This window comes from Diuraphis noxia, unplaced genomic scaffold, assembly GCF_037042655.1.
Source record: "Diuraphis noxia isolate RWA-SAM2 unplaced genomic scaffold, SU_Dnox_SAM2 contig0003, whole genome shotgun sequence".
Classification (NCBI taxonomy): domain Eukaryota; kingdom Metazoa; phylum Arthropoda; class Insecta; order Hemiptera; family Aphididae; genus Diuraphis; species Diuraphis noxia.
Window position 1 is genome coordinate 50,508,864 of NW_028301713.1, and position 23,135 is coordinate 50,531,998.

At 27.8% G+C, this 23,135-nt stretch overlaps 1 protein-coding gene across 3 annotated transcripts in view; it reads right to left on the reverse strand.

Moving 5' to 3' along the window:
- LOC107168447 (opioid-binding protein/cell adhesion molecule-like) overlaps positions 1–23,135 on the reverse strand; it is a 337,823-nt gene that overhangs the window by 155,220 nt on the left and 159,468 nt on the right. For 2 of the 3 annotated variants that reach the window (XM_089224027.1, XM_089224026.1), the window contains one exon: positions 6,039–6,093. The gene's annotated coding sequence lies outside the window, so the exon portion shown is untranslated. Of the gene's footprint in view, positions 1–6,038; positions 6,094–20,488; positions 20,622–23,135 lie in introns of all 3 variants that reach the window. The other variant, XM_089224028.1, reaches the window with a different exon arrangement.

Genomic DNA, 23,135 nt, shown 5'->3' on the forward strand with positions numbered 1-23,135 from the left:
AACCCAATCGTTCATTTTACAGAGGGTCTTCATAATACAAAACAATAAATTAATGTTAAAATCTCAATAAAGAAAAAAAAGTATTAAATTACTAGAATATTGTTATTTATCACAACATAATAAAATATACTTAAGACCTAGCTATAATATTATTTGAATTTAGTATGAAAATAAAACAGTATGATTCAAAATTAATCTCTTGCCAAGGTAAACAATTATTATTGTTATAGAAAACATATGAAATTAATTTATAAGATTTAGTAGGTATATATATATATATATATATATATAACCCATTTTATTGTATTGGTTCATTGGTTATGAAAAATGGATTAAAATGACACATATCAACAATAACTCACACAGTATATTAGTATGTATACGGAAGGGGCTTATTGAGGATAATAATATGTTACATCCTACAGCATGGAAGTAAGTAAGTTTAATTTAATAAACTTAATATATTATAGAAATCCCGTAAGTAATATTTTGAAAATAATGTAATATTATGGTTGGTTAGTATTTAACAGACGTTACTTGTGATGCAGTTTAAGTAAAAATTACTAATAATAAATTAGGGATTTAATACAATATTGGGACCTGTTCCGTTAATTCACTACCACTATTTTTTATTTATTTTTAAATATATTTAATATATTATTAAATATATATATTATATTATTTTTATTTTGGGGGCATTAAGTGTGCAATATGTTGTAGTATTGTTTCAAATAAATTATTAGAACCATAACGCTTACACTACATGTACTTGACCAAGTAGCTGTTCACCATTAGTCGGTAGGAACTGTTATTTTTATTTCGAGATTTTAATTTGCTCCAACAATTCTCAATAGTATTAGTGTGAACCAATGTATTACGATATACAAAATTAATAAGCCAAAGAACCTTTTCTAGTTCCTGTTCCCGAAAGATCAGCATGTAAATTTTTGCCCAATAATTATTTAACATGTTACTGCAGTCACGACAATAATTACTAACTGATGAATAGCGCTCCTACCAAAGGCTTGATATAACTTATCAACACATTTCCATGAATCATTCCATTAATATATATAAAAACATCTAAAAAAAAGCAGGTAAGTCGTGGATGTCACTCTGATATACAGTAGGTTACAAGTGAGTTACTGTAATGGATGGAATTAAATTTGAATCCAATAACATTATAATATCATTGTATACGAAAACGATTCTGAGCGGAGACGGTTTATCTGCCTAGGATATATTAAAGATTATTAAAAATGATCAAATCTTAGATTTAAAAAGAAAAATTTGTATGAATTTCTAACATAAAATAATTTACGAATTTTCGTGATTTTCATGTATGTTTTCAAAATTCAAACTTTTAAATGCATATAAAAAAAAATGATGATTATATATTTCTTTTATTTTTCAACTGCTATTGAAAAAATATATTAGGAGACTTGTATTAAATATTCAAACTTTTCTACCCAATAAATACATTTCTATCAATGTTTATGGAAAAAAAAACTAAAAAAGTTGAAAAATTAAAATGTCAGTAAACAGCTCAAAACAAATTATAATATTTTGAAAATTAGGTATATAAATGCTTATATAAACATTCAGTGAAAATTTCAAGTATATATAATCTTAGATTTAAAAAGAAAAATGTTTATGAATTTTTGTGATTTTTACGTATGTTGTCAAAATCCAAACTTTGAATGCTTGTTAAAAAAATTGTGACAATTTCTTTTATTTTTCAACTGCTATTGTAAAAATATATTAGGTATCTTGAATTAAATTTTCAAGCTTTTCTACCCTACAAATAAATTTTAATCGATATTTACAGAAAAAAAAAAACTAAAAAAGTTGAAAAATTAAAATGTCAGTAAACAACTCAAAACGAATCAAAATATTTTGAAAATTTTATGAAATATAGAAAATGCCTACATAAACATTTGGTGAAAATGTCATGTGTCGATGGGCATATTTTGTTTTAAAGTTACATCAAAAACGAAAATTGATTTTGCCGAAAATTGATTGTGCGTAAAAATTCCCGTTTTTTCCTTAATTTTTAGTTTGTTCATCCCAATTATTAAGAAAAATATTGGTAATTTTTTACTTTTGACCCCCCAAAGTACCAACTAGATTCACTTTATGATCAAACGAGGTACTGAAGTCAAACATCGAAGCACTTTTACTGCCTCAAAACGTGTTGACAGACACAAAATAACACACACACACACACACACATCATGGTAAAATCAATACATTTCTTGCTCCGCTCAGAATCTAAAAAAACCAAAAGTGGTAGTGAATTAACGGAAGAGGTCCCAATATTGATATAACACTCAAATACTGTATTATAACAGAAATTATTCACTGATACTGCAGTTTTAATTAAACAATATTAAAAACAACCTTATGTTCGGTGAAAATTTACTTAACATTAATCATATCGAAACGCGGTAATATTTCCACACAACGAAATTATTCTTTTGTTACATTCTCGGATATTTTTGTATCGGCGGAAGCTGATATATAAAATAAAGTATCAAGAAACGAAAACAGCTACCACAAGAGTATTATAGTATATAATATCTTTACATACATCCGTAGAATACTTGATCATATGCAAACCTACCAGTTTATTATAAAACTGTGAAGTACGTTCCGACAAACGCGCGACGAGAACGAACGAAAATCGATAGATTTCCAATAATAAACAAGAAAACCACTGTACTATTGATTCACAACGGTTTCAAAACGGTGTTAAATAACCAATGATCTTATACACACAATTAATTTAGTAAGATATATTCACAAAAAAAAAATATATATATATATTAACTTATACCTGAACATATGAAATATTCGTGTTAAACGATTATAAAATAATATTATAAAAAATTAACTGAAATACAACCTGCAGCTTCAAACAGAATTGAATTTTCCTCAAAATAATATATTTCTTTTTATCAGAAGTAAAAGTCATGAGTATGAGTAATAAGTTTATGAACACAACTGAGTGATGCATTATATTATGTTTAAAAAAATATAATATTAAAAAAAAAAAAAAAATTATAAAATATTTGTATTACTAATAATAGTTTTTGTAATTATATTATCAGTATAAAATGAAAAGTTTTCAAACATAGTATGGTAAAAACAAGTTGAGTATAGTATTATGGGTATATAATATAATATATTATTTTTTTAAATGTAAGTATATAATATAGTTACAAACAATATTATAATTAATAAATATTATATTGGGTCACAGTTGTAGTTGATACGGTCGATTGGCTTAAGATATTGATTTCTTAAGAAAAAAATCCAACTGCCATAAATGCATTCCAAATAATATTATTATCATTCATCATAATAATATTTTATAGCACATGACTCTAGCTAGTTCAATGAAATTCCACTTCCCGCCAGGGTTGTATAGACTAACCTGTATACGCGCGTAAGCCTGAGCATATACAATCTGACTCGGGGGACCCACGATGTGTCTAGAGTAGTAGAGGTAGATACAGTGGAGGTGATTGTAATTCAAAATCCAATATGCTGAAGTTGGCTAACGAAAAGCGGATCAAAAAAAAAAAAGTGAAACACGTGTGTATAAGACCACGCGAGTAGTTTTCGCTATCGACCCTCGAGCAGATGTCGATTTCCCACCGTCATCGTCGTCGTCTTATATACACCCCCCGCCGTCGCCACGCTCTCGTCACCAAGATGATTTTCACTTCTCTACCCCCCATCGCTCTTCGATCATTTCCGTATTCTTATCACGTATTCGGCCCGTCACAGGCGCTAAAAGTACCATCAAATCGTCGTCCCAGAATCACACATGCACACACATACTCACACGTCTCGATCAAACCCGCCCGGCTCAGGTTTTCGCTCTTTGTATGTATAATTTATTATGGGGCAGATTTCATTCGAATCTCGTACCCCTTTACCCGATATTATAACCACGTAATTTTGTGATGTTCACAAAATAACAAAAATAATGCTCGACTCTTTTTGCTCCTAGTGGGCACGCAACTCGTGACTGTTATTTGGTGAGGGCTGAGTAGCTAACGAATTTTCGTGCTTTCCCTCATTCACAAATATGAATACACTAATTTGACTTTCATGACGTTGAAAGTCAATCATTACAATTATAATTATTCGTATTGTTGTTATCAATCGAAAACCCAACCATACCACTAGTTGGTATATAAATTTAATAACAATTTTCAATAACTAATCAATATAGTTTGTCGTCACAATCTTATCAAGTAGTATATAATATATTTTTTAAATATTATCATTGATTATTTATAATCAATATGATATTATGTATCCAACACAATAATCAAATTAAAAAAAAAAAAACCTTAATATAGTAATTTATATTTATGAAAATACAAAGTAATGTTTATTATAATAATGCGTATAATCTACGATTATAGTATAAAAACTTTTTTTTTTTTGGATGGGTGGTGAGGATCGTAATGATTTATAGATTACTGACTCGTAATTTATGTCACACTGAGTGAATATTTAGAGTACGATAATATTATATTATGTTATTGGCACAGCCAGACAGTCGAGTCTGTAACACGATCAAGTCTGAACCACGGTAAAGCCCACATAATTAAATTGTCTAACTCGTACACCCCTACCTGTAATCTTCAATATACTACCCTCAAGAACAGAATTTCTCAGGTGATAGTGTAATATATAATATAAGTATTAGTCAATCATTAAATAAATATTGCCTTCGTTGCTATATCGTGTTCAATTGTGAACGTAGGTAATAAGTTCCTATAGGACCTGTAAAATATAACTTAGGAAACTTTATTTTATCGATCAAACAACCCGGTTCTCAAGACCGGTTGGTGTAGTAGGAATAGCTAACCGACTACACCAGTGAAACCATAACTGAATAAGATTTGGTATAAATATCGACAGCCATTTAGTTTAAATAAACGAAGTAGGTATGTGTGGCAAGGTGATGACTGAATTTCAAAGCCCCTTCCATCTAGATGCGTCACTGGTTCCTGGACCATTATTTTAAGCACACTGAGTTAAAACTTCAGTACTTGGAAAGGAAATGATATATTATTTTGAGCTCTGAAATTTTTTGAAACAATATTTTACTGTTTTGTTATGCTGCAATAAGTAATTTTTAGTTTAGTTTATAATATTATCTAAACTTTCAAAATTGTAGGTAATTGAAGTATCTAAAATATGTATAGTAAAGGCTCATTATATTTATTTAATTTTCATTAAATTATGGGTTGCAAAATTTTTGTGAAAACTACAATATTAAAAAAAAAGTTGTATATATTTATAAATATATATATTATGTATATACTATTATATCAGTATACAAGTGTTATATATTATTCAAAAATGTACGTACAAAACCCAAAAATATTTTAGTCCATTATACCTAATATGTGAAATTATTGCACGGTTTGGTTGATAATGATTACTCACACAACTTGTGCAATTTAAATTAACTATATCGTATACAGTATAAACAATGTAATCTATATATATTATGTGTATATAATATAAAATTATTATTTCTATTTCTTATCGTTGACGTTAAAACAGTTGTATTTTGTAGTACACAACTCTTAAATAAGTTATAAAAAAAGACCCTTACGTTAACTTTAGACATATAAAATACATCAAATATTATAATAATATATTGTATGACACAAATATTATTATAAAGTATATATAACTATATACATTTCTAATTTATTTAATGTATATGCTAAGGAATTGTATTGTATGACCAACTTGTACGATATAATATTAATAATAAATATCAGTTAATTTTGATGATTTTAATTACAAATTATTAATATTACTGTTTGGGCATATATGGATTGAAATTTCCATAGAAATAAAGAATGTAATAAAATACATAAATAATTATTATAAGTAATTAATAGTTTAAAAATATATTACAAAAATCTATTTACATAGAAAATCAAATCAAATATAAATATATAATAAATATTTTACGATAATATTATGTTATTATAACTTACCAGTAGTATCAGGTTATTGATGTTCTTCAAGTTTCAATACTGTGTAACTTTATATCTGTAAACGAAAAAAGTAAAAATTAATTTAGGAATAATAGTTTATCCCAAATATATTTTTAAACGTAAATATGATATAAATATTAGCATATTTTCAAAATTTCAGATTAGTTTGATTATTTATCCGGATTCGTCGTGGCAAGAGCCATACATTTTTGACACATGAATGGAAGGAGGCGGTTGTAAATTATCCTTTCACGGATTAATGTTCTTAATATTATTTACCATTTTAAAATGCTTCCAAGCCGTTTGCTACGGGATAGCTCTGCCAACATAAAACCGTTAATAATCTACGTGGGCTAACCGTGCTTAGGGTTATGGATGGTTTTTTATGTTTTCCGCAGAAGGAAACGCCCAGGGACTTCATTTTTATCCAATATATATATATATATATATTTATTTATTTATTTATATTTATATACAAACAAAGAACTTTCACCATCACTGGATTTCAATTTTTTATATGGGTGATTATTTCAATAAAATTTGTTTTTTATTGAAACATTGTGGTTTTACAATTTATTTCAACATTTATTAATACAATTTTTATTCTCCTATAATTTTGAAGTGTGTAAGCTATTTTTATTTTTATTATTTTTTGTGAATACACACATATTATAGTCATTTCGAGTTATGCTAATCTCAAAATTCATCCTCTTCGAGTACACAGAACTTCAAAACATTCACAAGTGTAACACTGTGTATTTCGGTTCAATATTACACATATTTATTAATCAGTCCTATCATTAAATAATTTAAGTTCAACATCACAAATAAAATTTCAGAATTTCTTGTAGCGGGACGGCTTTTAAGTCAGTTTAAAGTTATAAAAATTTAATAAAATACTATTTAAACTAACTTATTGATTTTATTCTAGAAAAAAAATTACTTTATTTCTGGAACGAGTTTTATAGCAACAGTGAGAATAAGACTCCATAAAAATAGATTCCGTAATTAGATTATTTTCAATTTTATTATTATTTAAGATTAGCTCTTTTTTTATACCTTATATATATTTCTTATCGTTCCCCAAATTGTTTCGAAAACTAATAAAACCTGAAAGCAGTAAATTATTAGCCTACTGAATGACTTTGGATTTTGAGAAGTGTTTTTTGTTTCTTTTTTAAGTCATTATTATAAGGAAGAGGTTACTGATAATTTGATAAATAATTATATATTATAATATTTATGACTTATTTAATATTATTGGGGGTGCTGATCTAGCTAAGGTAGGTATCATAATAACTGCAGTTGATATATATTTGACAATGATATTAATATAATACTAGGAAAAACTAATTTAAAAAATATTTTCTTAGAATACATACCTTATATGCATCAAAGTAGCATTTTTTTTCTCCTTAAACTTCTCGAAAAAAATAATTTCCTAAGTTAAAAGGGGCAGATTATTTTGGCACTAAGAATTTGAGGGTCTAGTGTCTACATGAATCCTGAAATGTCAATATACTTGAGTACTTTAACACGTTGACCATTTTATTGTATTTTCCTCTACCTTTTATCATTTTTCCAATCGAAAAATAGAAAGTCCCCTGAAAATAAAAGCTAAATATCCGGTCAATACGCGTCAGTGGTTAAAAAAAAGCCGGTGTCATTGTTATTGCATTTCTATATCCTCTCAGTGGGGAATTACTATACAGGTTTTTAAACTTTTTTTTTCATGTCCGTGAAACCTTTATTCGATTCGGTTCAATTCCTGCCGAATATTGTATCCGAATTCGGGAGTAAACAATAATAATAATAAATAAATAAATAAAAACTAAATAAAAACAATATCATCTCTATCACTCAAATCCGACAACCGAAAAATTTTTTTTTTATATAACTGTCACAAATTATCATGTAATTGAATGTCATTTTTATTACTGCTAGATTTTTGTACGTTTATAATATTAATTATTTGCTGTTTTACGTACCACAATTTTTTAAAACTGAATTAATTTATAATTTTTTCACTGTAAAACATATTTATATTTCGTGGTTTTAATAATAATTCTTAGGCAATGTATAGATCAATATAATGTGCTTAATATACAACTTGGCTTACACACTTTTATTTTTTATTATTACAAATATTTATTTTTATTGAGTTAAATATTTAAAATCTAAGGCCATAAGCCTGAAAATTGTTTAGTCGTTTTTTAAGATTTAGGGGAGAGTATATGGTTGGTTAGAACACATGAATATGTGGCTGGGATTTTCAACTAAAACTAGGGTACTCACTATCGGGACCGGGTGGCAGTATTGTGCTAAACATTTCCCACCCGTTCCTGGTTTTTTGAACGGAAAAAAAAAAGGGTACTCACTATAAATAATTAGTGATATCAGCTGACAGTTGACCTCAGAACACGTTTGTGACTGATGTCAAGCACTACGCCACACATTCATTTATTATAATATTATTTGCTAATATCTACTTAAAATTATTATTTAAAAATTAATTTGTAATACTAAATTATTAAATAAATAATGAAGCAAATGGCTTGATTTTTTTTGTCATTTTCTCACTCTTTTTGATTGTATTTTGTTTCGTGTTTTGTTTGTATTTGTACATACTGCGATGTATATTTTCACGATATATTATGATTATAATCAATAGAGATTTATTTGGTAATAATGATTGTATTGCAATAATTACGGTTACTTTTGTTATGAAATATATTTTTAGTGTTCAAAATTTCAAACACTGACAAATTCATCAAACTATATAGGTATAAATATATTTATTTATACATTATTTTTTAGATTTTTCATAATATTTCAAATATAATAATTATATTATTTTGTATGGATATGACAAAACCACAAAACCATAATGGTGTTAAGTTTTAAACGGATATAGAGGTACAAGTATTGATATTATTAAAACAGCAATCAATATTTAAATCTCCAACAATTAGCAATTAATTGGTGGAACTTTAACTGTGAGTTATGACTAGTATTTCACTATATAACTTGATGAATGAAAACTCGGGTATATTTTGAGTAACGAGTCAATCATTTTATTTTTTAAAGTTGAATGTGCATTAAAACCACCGTAATATTCGTTATCACCTGATTAAATAAATTATGACAAAAAACATATCTATGATAATGGAATGTACAATATTTATCAATAATAATTAAATTATTAAAAGATTGGTTATAATAATAATTGTATAGGTGCATTGAATAATGTTTAAAATATGAAATATAAATATAAAATAAATTGTTTATGCTATAAGATTTTTTTTTATAGTTATGCCCAAAGTATTTTAAATTGTATATATTAATTATTTTAGTTTATATTTTATACTAAATTATTGAGAAATCAAATGTCACCTATATATAATATAATATTTATAGATCTTTTGATATAGGACATAATATTATCCATGAAAAGTAAGCTTTTCTTAAATTTTAGATTTGTTGTTACAATTTTTCGAAATTCATTGTTCTTTCAGATCTTTTTTTTCAATAGAAACAGATAACTCTCCATATTTAAGGTTAAAATAGTGCATATATACATTAATAATGTAAAATGTAACAAAAATAAATGATTGATAAAAAAATAAGATTCCTCGCCGTCGTTAACAAGTATCGTTTTTAATCTAATAAATCGATGTTCATTGTTGTAGGTAGATAATATAATGTTATTATAGTATACATAATATAATATAATCATCACTTATAATCAATTGAAAATGCTTCCAATGTCAAGACAAGAATGTCACGGAAATTCATCGGTCACTGAACCGGCTTTATAATATGCGAATAATATTATTATCAGACATAGTGTCAATAATGAATGCGTGATCGACTCTGACGACGGATAATGAACATCATACCTTGTATTATCATCGTTATCGACTTCCGCCGTGTTCGGATGTATTTTAGTATCTCGTACATGGGGGGGGAGGGGGGTAAGGACCACGTCAATGATAAAATTATTCTACTATAATGTTAAGTTGTAATATTATAGCAATACTCGTAAATGTTTTCATTGACAAGGTTACATTCAGAACAATTTTGGTGATTCCAATGAAAAAACTTAGGATGATAGAAAAAAAGTCTCTCATATCTCTTATTTAGTTCCACACTAAAGAATTTTATCTCAAAGAAATTTTTATTTACACATTTTTTTTTCAAATAATAAATGTATGTGTACATAATTATATTTACTTAAATAATTTTAGATTCTGAGTGGAGCGAGGAATGTATTGATTTCATTTTCGACTTCTGTACCTCGATCGATCAGAAAGTGAATCTAGTTGGTACTTTGGGGGGTCAAAACTTAAAAATTCTTAATAATAATATTCTAAATAATTTGGATAAACAAACTAAAAATTAAAGGAAAAAGGCAATTTTACACACAATCAGTTTTCGACAAAATCGATTATGGTTTTTGAAATAACTTTAAAACAAATGACCATTGATACATGAAATTTTCACCGAATGCTTATATAAGTTTATTCTATCGACCATGCAATTTAAAAAAAATTTTGACTTAAGTTGAACTATTTGCAATTTTCGATCATTATTAGTTTTTTTTAAAATTAATATCGATAAAAATTTATTTGTTGGGTAAAAAAGCTTGAAAATTTAATACAAGATTCCTAACATATTGTTACAATAGCAGTTAAAAAATAAAATAAATTCATAGTAACAATTTTTTTTTATAAGCATTCAAAGTTTGAATTTTGACAAAATACGTAAAAATCACAAAAATTCGCAAATTATTTTAAGCTAGAATTTCATAAAAAAATGTTATTTGAAAATCTAAAATTTGAAAATTTAATACTAGATTCCTTAAAAGTTTGTAAATCTCTATCATAAACAAAATGTCCGTCGAAAATGCAAATTAAATTTTTATGAGAGTTTGAAATTTAAATTTTTACAACATTGGATTTTCACTGGATTTCACATTTAGCGATTTTCTTATTTTGGTTTAACTCTAAAACAAATGACCGCAGATACTTGAAATTTTCACTGAATGTTTATATAAGCATTTTATATATTTTATATAATTTACAAAATATTATATTTGTTTTGAGCTGTTTACTGACATTTTAATTTTTCAACTTTTTTAGTTTTTTTTTTCCATAAACATCGATAGAAATGTATTGGGTAGAAAAGTTTAAATATTTAATACAAGGCTCCTAATATATTTTTTCAATAGCAGTTAAAAATAAATAAATATATAGTCACAATTTATTTTATATGCATTCAAAAGTTTGAATTTTGACAACATACGTGAAAATCACGAAAATTCGTAAATTATTTTATGTTAGAAGTTCATAAAAATTTTTCTTTTTAAATCTAAGATTCGATCATTTTTATGATCTATAATATATCCTAGACAAATAAACCGTCTCCGCTCAGAATCGTTTTTTGTATGCAATGATATAATGCCATTGGATTCAAATTTAATTCCATCCATTACAGTAACCCACTTGTAACCTAACTTACTGTATAGCAGAGGGACATCCACGATTTATTCGCTTTTTTTTATTGCTTTTCAACAAAGACACTAAAAATTTTTTTTGGCAAATTCATTGAAACTTGAGTGTGTATATACTGTGGTTTTTAAGAACATCTTGAGTGTTTATGGAACACATTTATGTGAGAGTATACCCTAGATTATGGGAATACCACTTATAATAAAAGGCGTCGTTATAACCGATTTCAGTTTTCTGTGCTTCGGTGACTGGCGAAAAGTTTGACGATAGATATTCCGTGGTGCACAATTGTATATTATCATACTATATACTGCACGTATTACAATAACAGTAATGATATTATGTCCTGCGGAAGGAAACATTGTTGCTCACATTCGTATGGGTGAAACTACAGTGGGGATTTTCGTCACATACATGTGTGCGTGCGTGTGTCAAACGGAAAAACTGTGGAAACTTTTGTCGCGTTACGCTACACAACCGGAAGTAGATGACGGAAGCCGTTATTGCGCGTCTTTCGAACTAATGCGTCCGACCTACCAGCCCAGTACCTCGATTCACCTGAACAATAAGAGGCGAAATGCGTGTTTCCGTCCAATGATGTGTGTTTGTAATATCAAGAATGCTAATTATTGCTTTTAAAATAACGCTTATACCATAAGAGTATACGTATATATTATGTTACATAAACAGTCGAATCTCGATTACTTGAATATGTCAAATGAATAAAACAAGACGTCAAATTACGAGATTTTTGAGTTATCAAGGTTAAGTTATTGCAACTATAGACAATAATACGACACGTTTTGTAAGCGATCACTTAACGGATGGCGGTGGCAGGAATGCAGGATACACTCTTGTAGGTAAGGCAATCACATTGAATTTAGTTGCAGCGGAGTCAGTGTGATATATGGAACGGAGCGTTAAACGAAAGGTAGAATAAGTGGGTAGACAGCTTCAGGTTTTTTCAAGTCCTAAGTTTATACCACCACTAGCCCTCAGAGCTGTGAGGGTGCTTCCGGCCAAAAGAGCTGCAGTGGTGAATTGAATATTATGACGCAACACAATTTCCAAGGGGCTGTGACCCGTATATGAGTAGGTAGGTACATTAACAATTCATTAGGCATGTCTACTCGGCACTCGCTGTTTTAATATAATATCATCATCATCATCAATGAATTCCTGAAGGCATTGAAGAGTTAATAAACAAAGCACTATACGCTATAACTATATAATAATATTATATGTATTGAATGTTCCTAAGTGCTGCACCAGAGCGTCCTGGATTTTTCGTGGTAACGTCAATCATTTTCTCCCTTCGTCGCATAAATATTCTGATGCCCGATGGTAGGTAGCTGATTTATGGAAAATGTAAAAAGAAAAACTTCAACTGAATATAGCAATTAAATATCAATTTTAATTTACCGTGATCATAATATAATTATTATGCTCATGACGGTAATTAAATTTATGTGATCAGATACTTACGCCAAAAGTTTTTGTTTAATATCTTTGTCATAGGCGTGCGCAGACTTTTTTCGCAGGGGATGCCAATCGCCGGGTCGCGGTGATATCGTCGGATTCGGGATTATCCCAACTTCTATTATCAATGGAAATGTACTTGATAAAAATTTAAAAAAAATAAATAAAATACGTAGCCTGAACTGTCAAAAATTTCTAAACTGATTTCTGTTTATAAAAATGTAAAAAAAAAAAACAAGCTGACTCCGCGATCGCAGGCGATGCCATGGCATACCCGGCATCCCCCTTGCGCACGCCTATGATCTTTGTCCAATCATGAGTATAAAATCAAAGTGATACTTTAATAATGTGAAAATAAATAAATTGTTTTTTCTACTTAAAATTATGTTACACAGCAATAAGTTAAATTGTTCTGCTGTAATATAATAAATTAATGAACGCTATAAATATCAAAAATTATACGTTCAATAAATCAACAAGAAATGACGTGTCACTGATAAAACATTATTTAGTATGGCTTAAATATTTATTTTATGAAAAATGTACTGTAAACATACGTATTATTTAAAAAATACTAAATAGCGATTTAAATATGGAAAAAATGAAAAACACTAATCAACTAAACGTAATGATAAAATAAACAACACAATATAATTATTTTAAATTACAACTTGAATAAATATCCTTAATTATAAAATTAAACTACTTAAACATTAAATTAGCTACTATTTGAAATAAATCTAGGAACTTAGAATAAACTTGAAATTTAAATTAATTAAATAAGTATGTACGTTTTTTTTTTCAAATAATTTATTATGTCCTTTAGTTTTATTACACGATACTCATACTAGATAGGAATTATTAAGCATTTATTTTATTTGCTTGTTATCTATTATTATTATTAATTATAACAATAAATAAAGAACAACGCATGTGGGTTTGATCTAGAACATAAGTATAATAAGACCCAAGCTATAATTCTAAGAATAACCCGTAAATTTAAAAAATATAAATAGACATTTAAGAAAAATTAAGCAACTCATGCCTGTTTAAACGAACCTGACCTAACCTATGATAGTGCTCTATATTTTTGTGTATGGATTTTGCTAAACAATAGTAATTGAAATGTTCAAATCGTATTGTTCAAAACCACACAATAATGAATAATCAGTGTGATGAGTATAATTTTGTAAATAATTAATAATTATCCCACACATAAATATTACATTTTAATACGTAACTATAGTAATATTTTCATATAATTATACTAATACTTTGTGTTTTTAAATATAGTATTTTTGCAAATGGAAAAAGCACTTATTTACGAATATCTTGAATACTGTTGTATCAACTGAAAAGATAGTAACTTATAGTATGTTTATAGAGAATTTTATAAATATCATAATATACACATATAATTAAATTATATTAATAATTATATGGTTGTTACAATATAAAATTAAATCAACACCCAGTGAACTGAGTAAATATTTTTTAATCGTCAGAATACAATATATTAAGTAATATTAAGTCACAATACTAAATTATGCATTTAAAGTGAAATATCTAGTCACTAGAATATTAAAGGCGAGGCAAACGATTTAGAATCGTTACTTATCAAGACAATATGATGGTACACACGTATTACACGTTATTCAATTTGTACGTATTAATGTACATAATAATATTATACTATCACTTTGTGTAATTCCACTATTACATGAATTGATTTGTGCGCCAAAATATTTAAGTGGATATCGATAATTTATTATGTTAGGTATTAAATTATTATATAATATGTAATATTCAATAACCCAAACAACCGCGTGGGGTTTTTGAGTTTTCTACGCCTTGCTCATTGTTTTTCGTTACTCAGAAAAACAATTAATCACCCACATACGTAAAACTATTCGAAGAAACTATTCTACCAATAAATGCGACCGGACTCTCCGAATATGCGGAGACGGCGAAAGCTCGGCATTAACGTAGTTGTTTTATTTGTGTCGTTAGCTGCTCGTGGTTGGGTTAATCCGGCGTACGAAATCGTATATTTTACGGTTTGTGAAGTATATAACGAGCATAGGAAGTGTTTTATGGCCACGGCTTCTACTATACTGCACTAGGTACTACTACTACAGTACGGTATATACTGTCTGCCTCCAACGCGGAGGAAAATTCCCATCACCGTCCCATCCCCCCGATTCGGAACATATACACACACGAATTCATATAAGTTTCGTGTGTGCGTGTGTGTGTGTGGGCGAGTGGGTAAGTCTGTGGCGCGTGTATACGACGATCGGTGCACTGGGGGTGTCTGCTCCTGACGCCACTGCCGTTGGTTATTAATTTGCCCGAAAGGTCTCTCCTCCAATCCACTTCACCCCATCACTACCCCCATCGTCAAACTACACACGTACCCACGTGTACACACACTCATTAGGACCTGTTTTACCAATATATCCCATATAATCCCGGATTTCTCGGACCTATACATAAGTGCCTTGTCATGCTGTCACACCCAAACGAGCTCAAGGCTGATTGGACCCCCGTACCATGTCGATTTATGTCTAAGAAGTAAGGTCTAACAGGCAATTTTTCATTTGATCGCGTCCACCTTGCATGCTAACGGTCGGTGATGGTGATGGAGGTGGGGGGAAAATACTGTTTTAACGTTGTTCACACATGTGCGATAAACCTCTGTTATTTCAATAAAAAAAATAACATAAACCTATTTTTATATTTTAAATGGTTTGAATTATTCCCATTCTTTATATCACTCACACGTAGACATTATAATAATTTGTTCTGTATTTATATCACTTATACAATTAGTTTTCATGTAAATATAGTAATATTTGCGTGCAATGAGGATTTTTCTGATTTTAAAATATTTAATATAACTATTTTCACACATGTCTGAGTAATGAGTTATTACTAAAAACATTATATTGGTTTAGATAGCCAATAAAATAATAAAAATATTAACATGACTACAAAATAAATTTTTCCAACTTATTCAAGCAGCGAATTTGTTTTTAGATAATATATCTATAACATCTAATTTTATGTTACATTCATTAATATATTCATTTTATCACGTATGAGAATACATTTTGCAATCATATCTTGTTGTAATAACTTAACACGTTAAATATTTTAACAGAATATATTTTAAACACCGTTATTTTAAGCATTGTATCGTCGACCAATGCAGAATTATCGACTCAACTTATTCGAGACTTAAAAATACCTAAAACAAATTATTGAAACATTTAAAGATTAATTGTACATCCATTACTAAAATTCCAAACTTTTTTTAAATATATCCGTACATTACCAAATACATATCTATATAGCTATTCAAGTACTATAATATGAATATGAGTGTGAAAGTGATCCATTTAACGTTATAATAACACTAATTATGAGAGTCTTATGTTAAATAGATAACCATAGATAATTATAGATATATAAACTAGCATTTCTGTATTTTTTGTTAGGTAATTGTTCATGTTCAATAACACTATAAAACTGAAATTTCATTCACTGATAAAAAATAAATTTTAAATCGTGAAAAAAATTCAAAATAAATGTAAACATGAAATTTTTTTATACACAATGGAAAAAGAGATTGGTACAGAAATATTGTAAAATATATAAATATTAGCTTAATTTTAAACGACTACAACAAATATTATGTTTATATTTTGTCAAATTAATATAATATAGAAATGGTGCTTTTAAACATCGACAACCTTTTTTTTTTTAAATAAAAATGAAACAATTTTTTTCTGAACTTACATTTAATTTTAAAAATTATGAACTATTTTAATATTTACAGGTCATTTTATCAATTAAAATGATATAATATTATACAAAAATGTTTGGTAATTAAATTATTACAAACATATTAGTGCGCTGAAACCACGTAGAAATCACAAAAACCGTCATGACAATTATTATAATTAAAAAAATAAATATAATGCTATGCTTATTTTTTATTAAATTCGTTGTTTAGAGAAATAATAATAATAATATATACATAGCAATCGTTTTCCCTGTTTTGTATGTTTATGCTAAGGGACATTTTAGGTTTAACACTATGCCCAACCATAATAATACGTTATTTGAATACACTACAAAAACCATTATTTTGTGTTCGGGACCGCTAAAGGTGGTTTCTACACATAAACAGTTGACCCTAATAATAGTGGTGTTCCTGCTTCTGTGTGTTTTCACCGGGTCTATTCGTATTATCCCTACTGTTTTCCCATTTTATTCGTCTCTTGCACTCGCTGTCTCTGCAGGGCTTCATTCTCTTTCTCATTGTTTTTAAGTATATTTACGTTTTTGTTATGTTTATTATTATATATATATTTTTTTTTTTAGTTTTTTCGTTCTTTCTTAGTTTCAAAATATTATGATTATTATTACTGTAACTATTATTTTTATTATTATTATTGTTATTTAGTCTACTTCTGGTTAAATGGGTAACCACACAAGTTACATGAATAATACATTGCGTGAAGAATACCATTACAGTCAAACTGATAAAAAGGAGATGATATGACTCACGTTCTCTGTATCTCATTAATGCAATCATACTGTCAAAAATTTAAAGGGGATTGGTGGGTTACGTTGAGACATGAGTCCAAGTATACTATGTATTATAGATAGTTTATATGTGAACTATCGTGTTCAATGATTTTTAATGATAATATCATTAATATTTTATTTGCACATTTCTTTAGGTACCAAACAATTCGGAATATTAATTCTATAGAAAGTATAAAAATCATTATAGCTCGTATAGATAATAATATTAAGCTAATGTGTTGTCAGCATGCTATGAAATTGATCCTATATTATGAATTTTATTCTTATTTTTATTTGATTGGAAATCGGTTGAAGAAAATTCACATCAACTTCGTGGACTCAAAATACATTACGTTTCATTTTGTATTACAACTCATATATTATACTATAAAATTATATTTTGGATGCCTTTCGTAAACTTTTACTTAAGTTCCGGTAACTTACACCTATATTATTCAACTTTAAACAATTATTATTTTGAAAATAATTTCCAGAAATAAGGAAATTATTGTAATTAATGTTTGTATAGGTTTTTAACTTAGATGAATACAAAGCAAATAATATTCATAATATATATTTTTATTACAATATTATATCTCTGTGCAAATTTAGACATTTTAAATCAAATAATTTTACGGTTGAAATTAAATCATGTAAGAAATAATTTTTCAATCTGTTACCATTTATCATTATTACAGGAAGATATTATCGTAACTAATATATCTATTTCATCAAATGCTGATAAACATAATATTACTAAATTGAGTATCAATTTTACTCAGCCCAATCTTGGTTTATTTTTATTCCTAGATTGAAATGCATGTATATAGAATCCCTCCTCCCAAACATGATAATTGATTAACAACTTAACAAAAAAATAAGAAAATTTAACTTGGAATAATAATTTAAGTAATATCTATGGTATGTTATTGATTTAATGAAATGGTATATAATATATATATATATTACATAAAAAGTTCGGAATTGTACGTTTCGCAATTTTTACAGTGATTTTTGTACACATTGCAATTTTTTTACTATGTGGCTGTAGAAAGTAACTAGATTGTACAAGTTACATTATACAATTTACGATGTGTAGAATAATCACTGTATACATGGTGATATAAAATAAAAAACGTGAAACTGTACTAACAGTATTAATATTATCTCTTATGAGTTCTATATCCCTCGTTATGTGGAATCTAACATATTAGCTATCACTCTGGTGTTAAACAATCACCATTTGAGGTATTATTTGGCAGAAAAGTACAACTTGGCTTCATTGCTAATTCCTTACAATAACCTAACCTGAGAATATGATCGAAAATTAAATTCTGAGAATGATTTAGAGCAAGTAATTTCTTCATTAGAGCTAATTAATTATGAATTAACTGAAACAGAAATAAGTGAAGATATTATTTTAGAGCAGGATTTCAACTGAAAGTGAATAATATAATCAAGTAAATTAGTTTTAGAAGAAATTACACAATTATTGTGCAAGGTAAAATAAAACAACACTGTCATAACTCACTTGATTATGAAAATAAACAATGACACAATACCTAGTATGTAAGAACCTACAGTGATTTTATGTTGACAAATTAAATGAAATTATACTTGTCTGAAGTAATATATAGTTTTATGATAATATTTTTTTTGTATGAAAAAATTGTAATTTTTAGAATATATTTTTAAATTTTGCGATTTGCACAATAATTTTCGTATACAAAGACTCAGATACCTCTATTTTTAATTTTTACATGATATACTGATATGTAATATTTATCAAGAAAATACGTTAAAAACAAAACTGTTATTCTTATTATAGTTTCACGCGTCTTATTTTATACCACAATGTTTGCACTGTACAGTGGTTATTGTGTACGTCGTGAATTGTATAAAATGTAACTTGTAGAATTTAGTTACTTTTTACAGCAACATTATATATTTCACATTATGTACAAGAACCACTGAATAAATTGTGAAATGTACAATTCCGGGTTTTGTATGTGACATATAGATATTATACTATATCTATTATCTATAGCCTATAGGTACCTATAGTGTTAATGTAGTCACTCGGTACAATAAATCTACCAATTTGTCAAAATTTATTACAATTTTGATGCACTTATAATTATGGAATTACTGTATGGAACTATTATTTATGTTTTGTCAAATAATTGGTCTAAACCTGGGCCACTTTAAAAAGATAATGTTCAAATTGTTCGAACATAATATTATTTCATAATTATATCACAAAACTCAAACTATGAAGCAGAATATCAAAATATCACAATTGTATCCCCCAATAACAGTAATTATACTTAATAATATTATCCGTGTTTACGCTCATCTGTCTCAATCGGGCATATTCACGGTGTATAATAAAACCATAATACTACAACAATAAATATAGAAGTACTTTTTATACGAAATGTCTTGAGACTACCATAAAAAGGTGTAGAAGATGACGTGTAGAGAGTCATACTCGGCACAGTCATTAGTGCTTCACCGTTATTTTGTAACGTACGGTGTGTGAATATGTATGTTAGCAAGTATAAGTATGATTAAAATAGGTCAAGTTAAAATTTACTGAGTCGACACTATATATTTATCGTTATTAAATAAAGCTTCCCGCTTTAGTACGGGGCGCAGTCTCGCTGTTGTCACGGAGAAATCGTCAAGGACGTGGGTAGTATGATAGTTATAGTCGAGCGGGAAGTGTCGATGACTGTAGCAAACGGTGAGAGGGAGGGCCAAGTGTTTTACCATATATTTGATTTTAAGCAAATATAAAAGAAGTGTTTCCGATCAAAAAACTGTGTTTGATCGGTGTATAATAATAATTGTGTTTGTTTTTACCTTTTAATCAGAACAGTGCTTCGAGTCAAGGAAGTCAGCTCAAATCGAATTCCGTAGCTGTGGTACACGAACTCTCGTTTTAGAAGGTACGAGCGTAAAACAGACTAGCGTATACCATCGTACCTCATTAAATCTATAACAGTGTTAATCCAATAATTGATTTTGGGAAGAGTTATCATATCCAAGTGTATACGATTATATAATAGGGCGTAACCACGAAAGACGATCAAATAAGTTTAGCACATGTCACTCAATAGAACAGGCGTCATTACAATCTATTTACATAATATAAATATTATATTTATAATATGCAAAACCATAAAATATATAACTCCCCCCCACAAGCATATGTACTTGTTCTGCGAGGGTTTTTAATTTTTTATAGTTTTGTAATCCAAAGGGATTGGTTGACATGCAACCGAAAGGCATTTCCCACGGGATTAAACAAAATTAATTTATTTTGTGCACATGCAATCTCCCATGATGAAAAAAACAACAAAATATAAATTATAAAAAATATAAAAAGAGCACTTGAATAGACACCGAAAAATCACCTGTTGTCTCGTTAAAAGCATATTCGCGAAACCATCGCTAGGTAAGAATTATTGCAGTATGATTGTTTTTAAGCTATTTATCATCGTTATTGTTATCATCATTATTATCATTATTTAAAATCTCATTACTTGTTGATCTTTTATCCCTTCCATCTCTTTCGTACGCGACCACAGCTCACAGTATATAACTACTGCGTACACGAACATCCAAAACTATTTTACAGAGCAGTCGTAAATCTGGAATTTGGTAAAATGCCACTAACTCGGCACAATGTCCCATAGGAAATCAAGCAGCCACAAAGAATAAACAACATTGTTTCGACGGAGGCGTAAGTTTTCAAATCGTAAATTACGCAGCAGACGGTTGTATTTCATCGGTTACTCGAAGCGCTGACAGCAGATTTCAAAATTTAGAACATCCAAATTGTTATAATGTATTATAAATTTTTTTGTTTTAAATAACTCAAAAGATCTTGGTTCTTGGTACCTATGTGTAATTGAATAGAATAATAAATGCTTTTTGTTCAGCTAAATCGAAGTTTTGTTCAACAAATACAATATTTCAATGCTATTATTGCGTTTTATCTTATTTTGTGAAATCACGTAATACACAACAAGTCACAGAAGACTGCCATTGATTTATTATTATTTTCAATACTTACGCACTTTACCGTGTTGTAAAAAAAAAATTTTTTTACAAGTACCTTCAATTTAGTTGGATTTGGAAATTTTAATTAAACCATTAATGAATTAGGTACTATAAGTTTGAATATTTTATCAGTAATTTCAATAAGTTATTAATTTTTTATTTGTGAAATTATTGGAAATAATTTATAAAATTGAAAAAAAATAATTCCATGCTCAATAATTCAATATTATTATACCTGCCTTATATAGATAACACAATAAACAACATAAAAACATAATATATCAATTTATAATCAGAAATTATATGTTTAAAACATTTTTATCCTATAAACACATTTGGTGAATTAATTTAAAGATATAATTAGGTATTAATTTGAAATTTATATAATAATGGTTTTAGAATATTGTTTAGGTATTAAGCTAAATGTATGTTGACTGATATGATCTTAAATTAGTTATGAAGCTTAGAACATATTTTAGGTTATATAATATAAATATACGAAAACTAATCATCCAAGTTAATTTTACTCTCAACAAAAACAATTGTTTCCGATTATTCATCAATGACATACCTATACCAATTTAAAATTTAACTAAATACTTTGGAGTTCATTTGGACAAACGAATATCTTGACCCCGAAGTACAAAATATAAAATAATGCAATTCAGTACTCGCCTACATCTTCTCCGCCCACAATGATCTCCATTCATGCGTCTAAAAAACAAAATTCTGATATACAAAACAGTTGTAATTCCCGTATGTTCATAAAACACTCAGATCTGGTGCCAAGTCAAACCCTCGAATATAAGACCAATTCAAACATTTTAATCTAAATGTCTTAGAAAAATCACTGTGGCCTCATGGTAAATGATTCATAAATGCTCTACATAACGATCTACGAATATCAACTATTACCATTACGAAGAAGCAATATGAAATTCCAAAAAATGTTATTCCAAACTTGATTCGTATTCCCAAATCCGATAATTTTACATAATATGTCATCTATTACCATTCCCAACAACTTACCAAGAAGACTCAAATAAAAATGACTAATAGACGTTCTTATTTAAATAATAAGAAAAATAAAATATAAGAAAAAACGGTTTGCCATAAAAACCCATCAAAGTAGGGAAGTACTATTGCTGAACTGTTTCCACCCTCAAGTCATTCAAGCCATTTTTCATATTAATTAATTCATTTAATTTACTTATTATACCTACTCATTTGAATAGATTGCAAATTTAGCAATTTTTAACTAAAAAGAAAAAAAATATTTTTTAAATTTATATTATTATATATTTTTTTCATTTTTTTTTTTAAATACTTAGTTTATCGAGATTTGAACAAAATTTTTACTTATGAAAATTTGATAACAATAAACATTAACTTAAAAATAATAATTATTATTTATAATTAGGGCTCGGAAGTTGATGCATTTTGC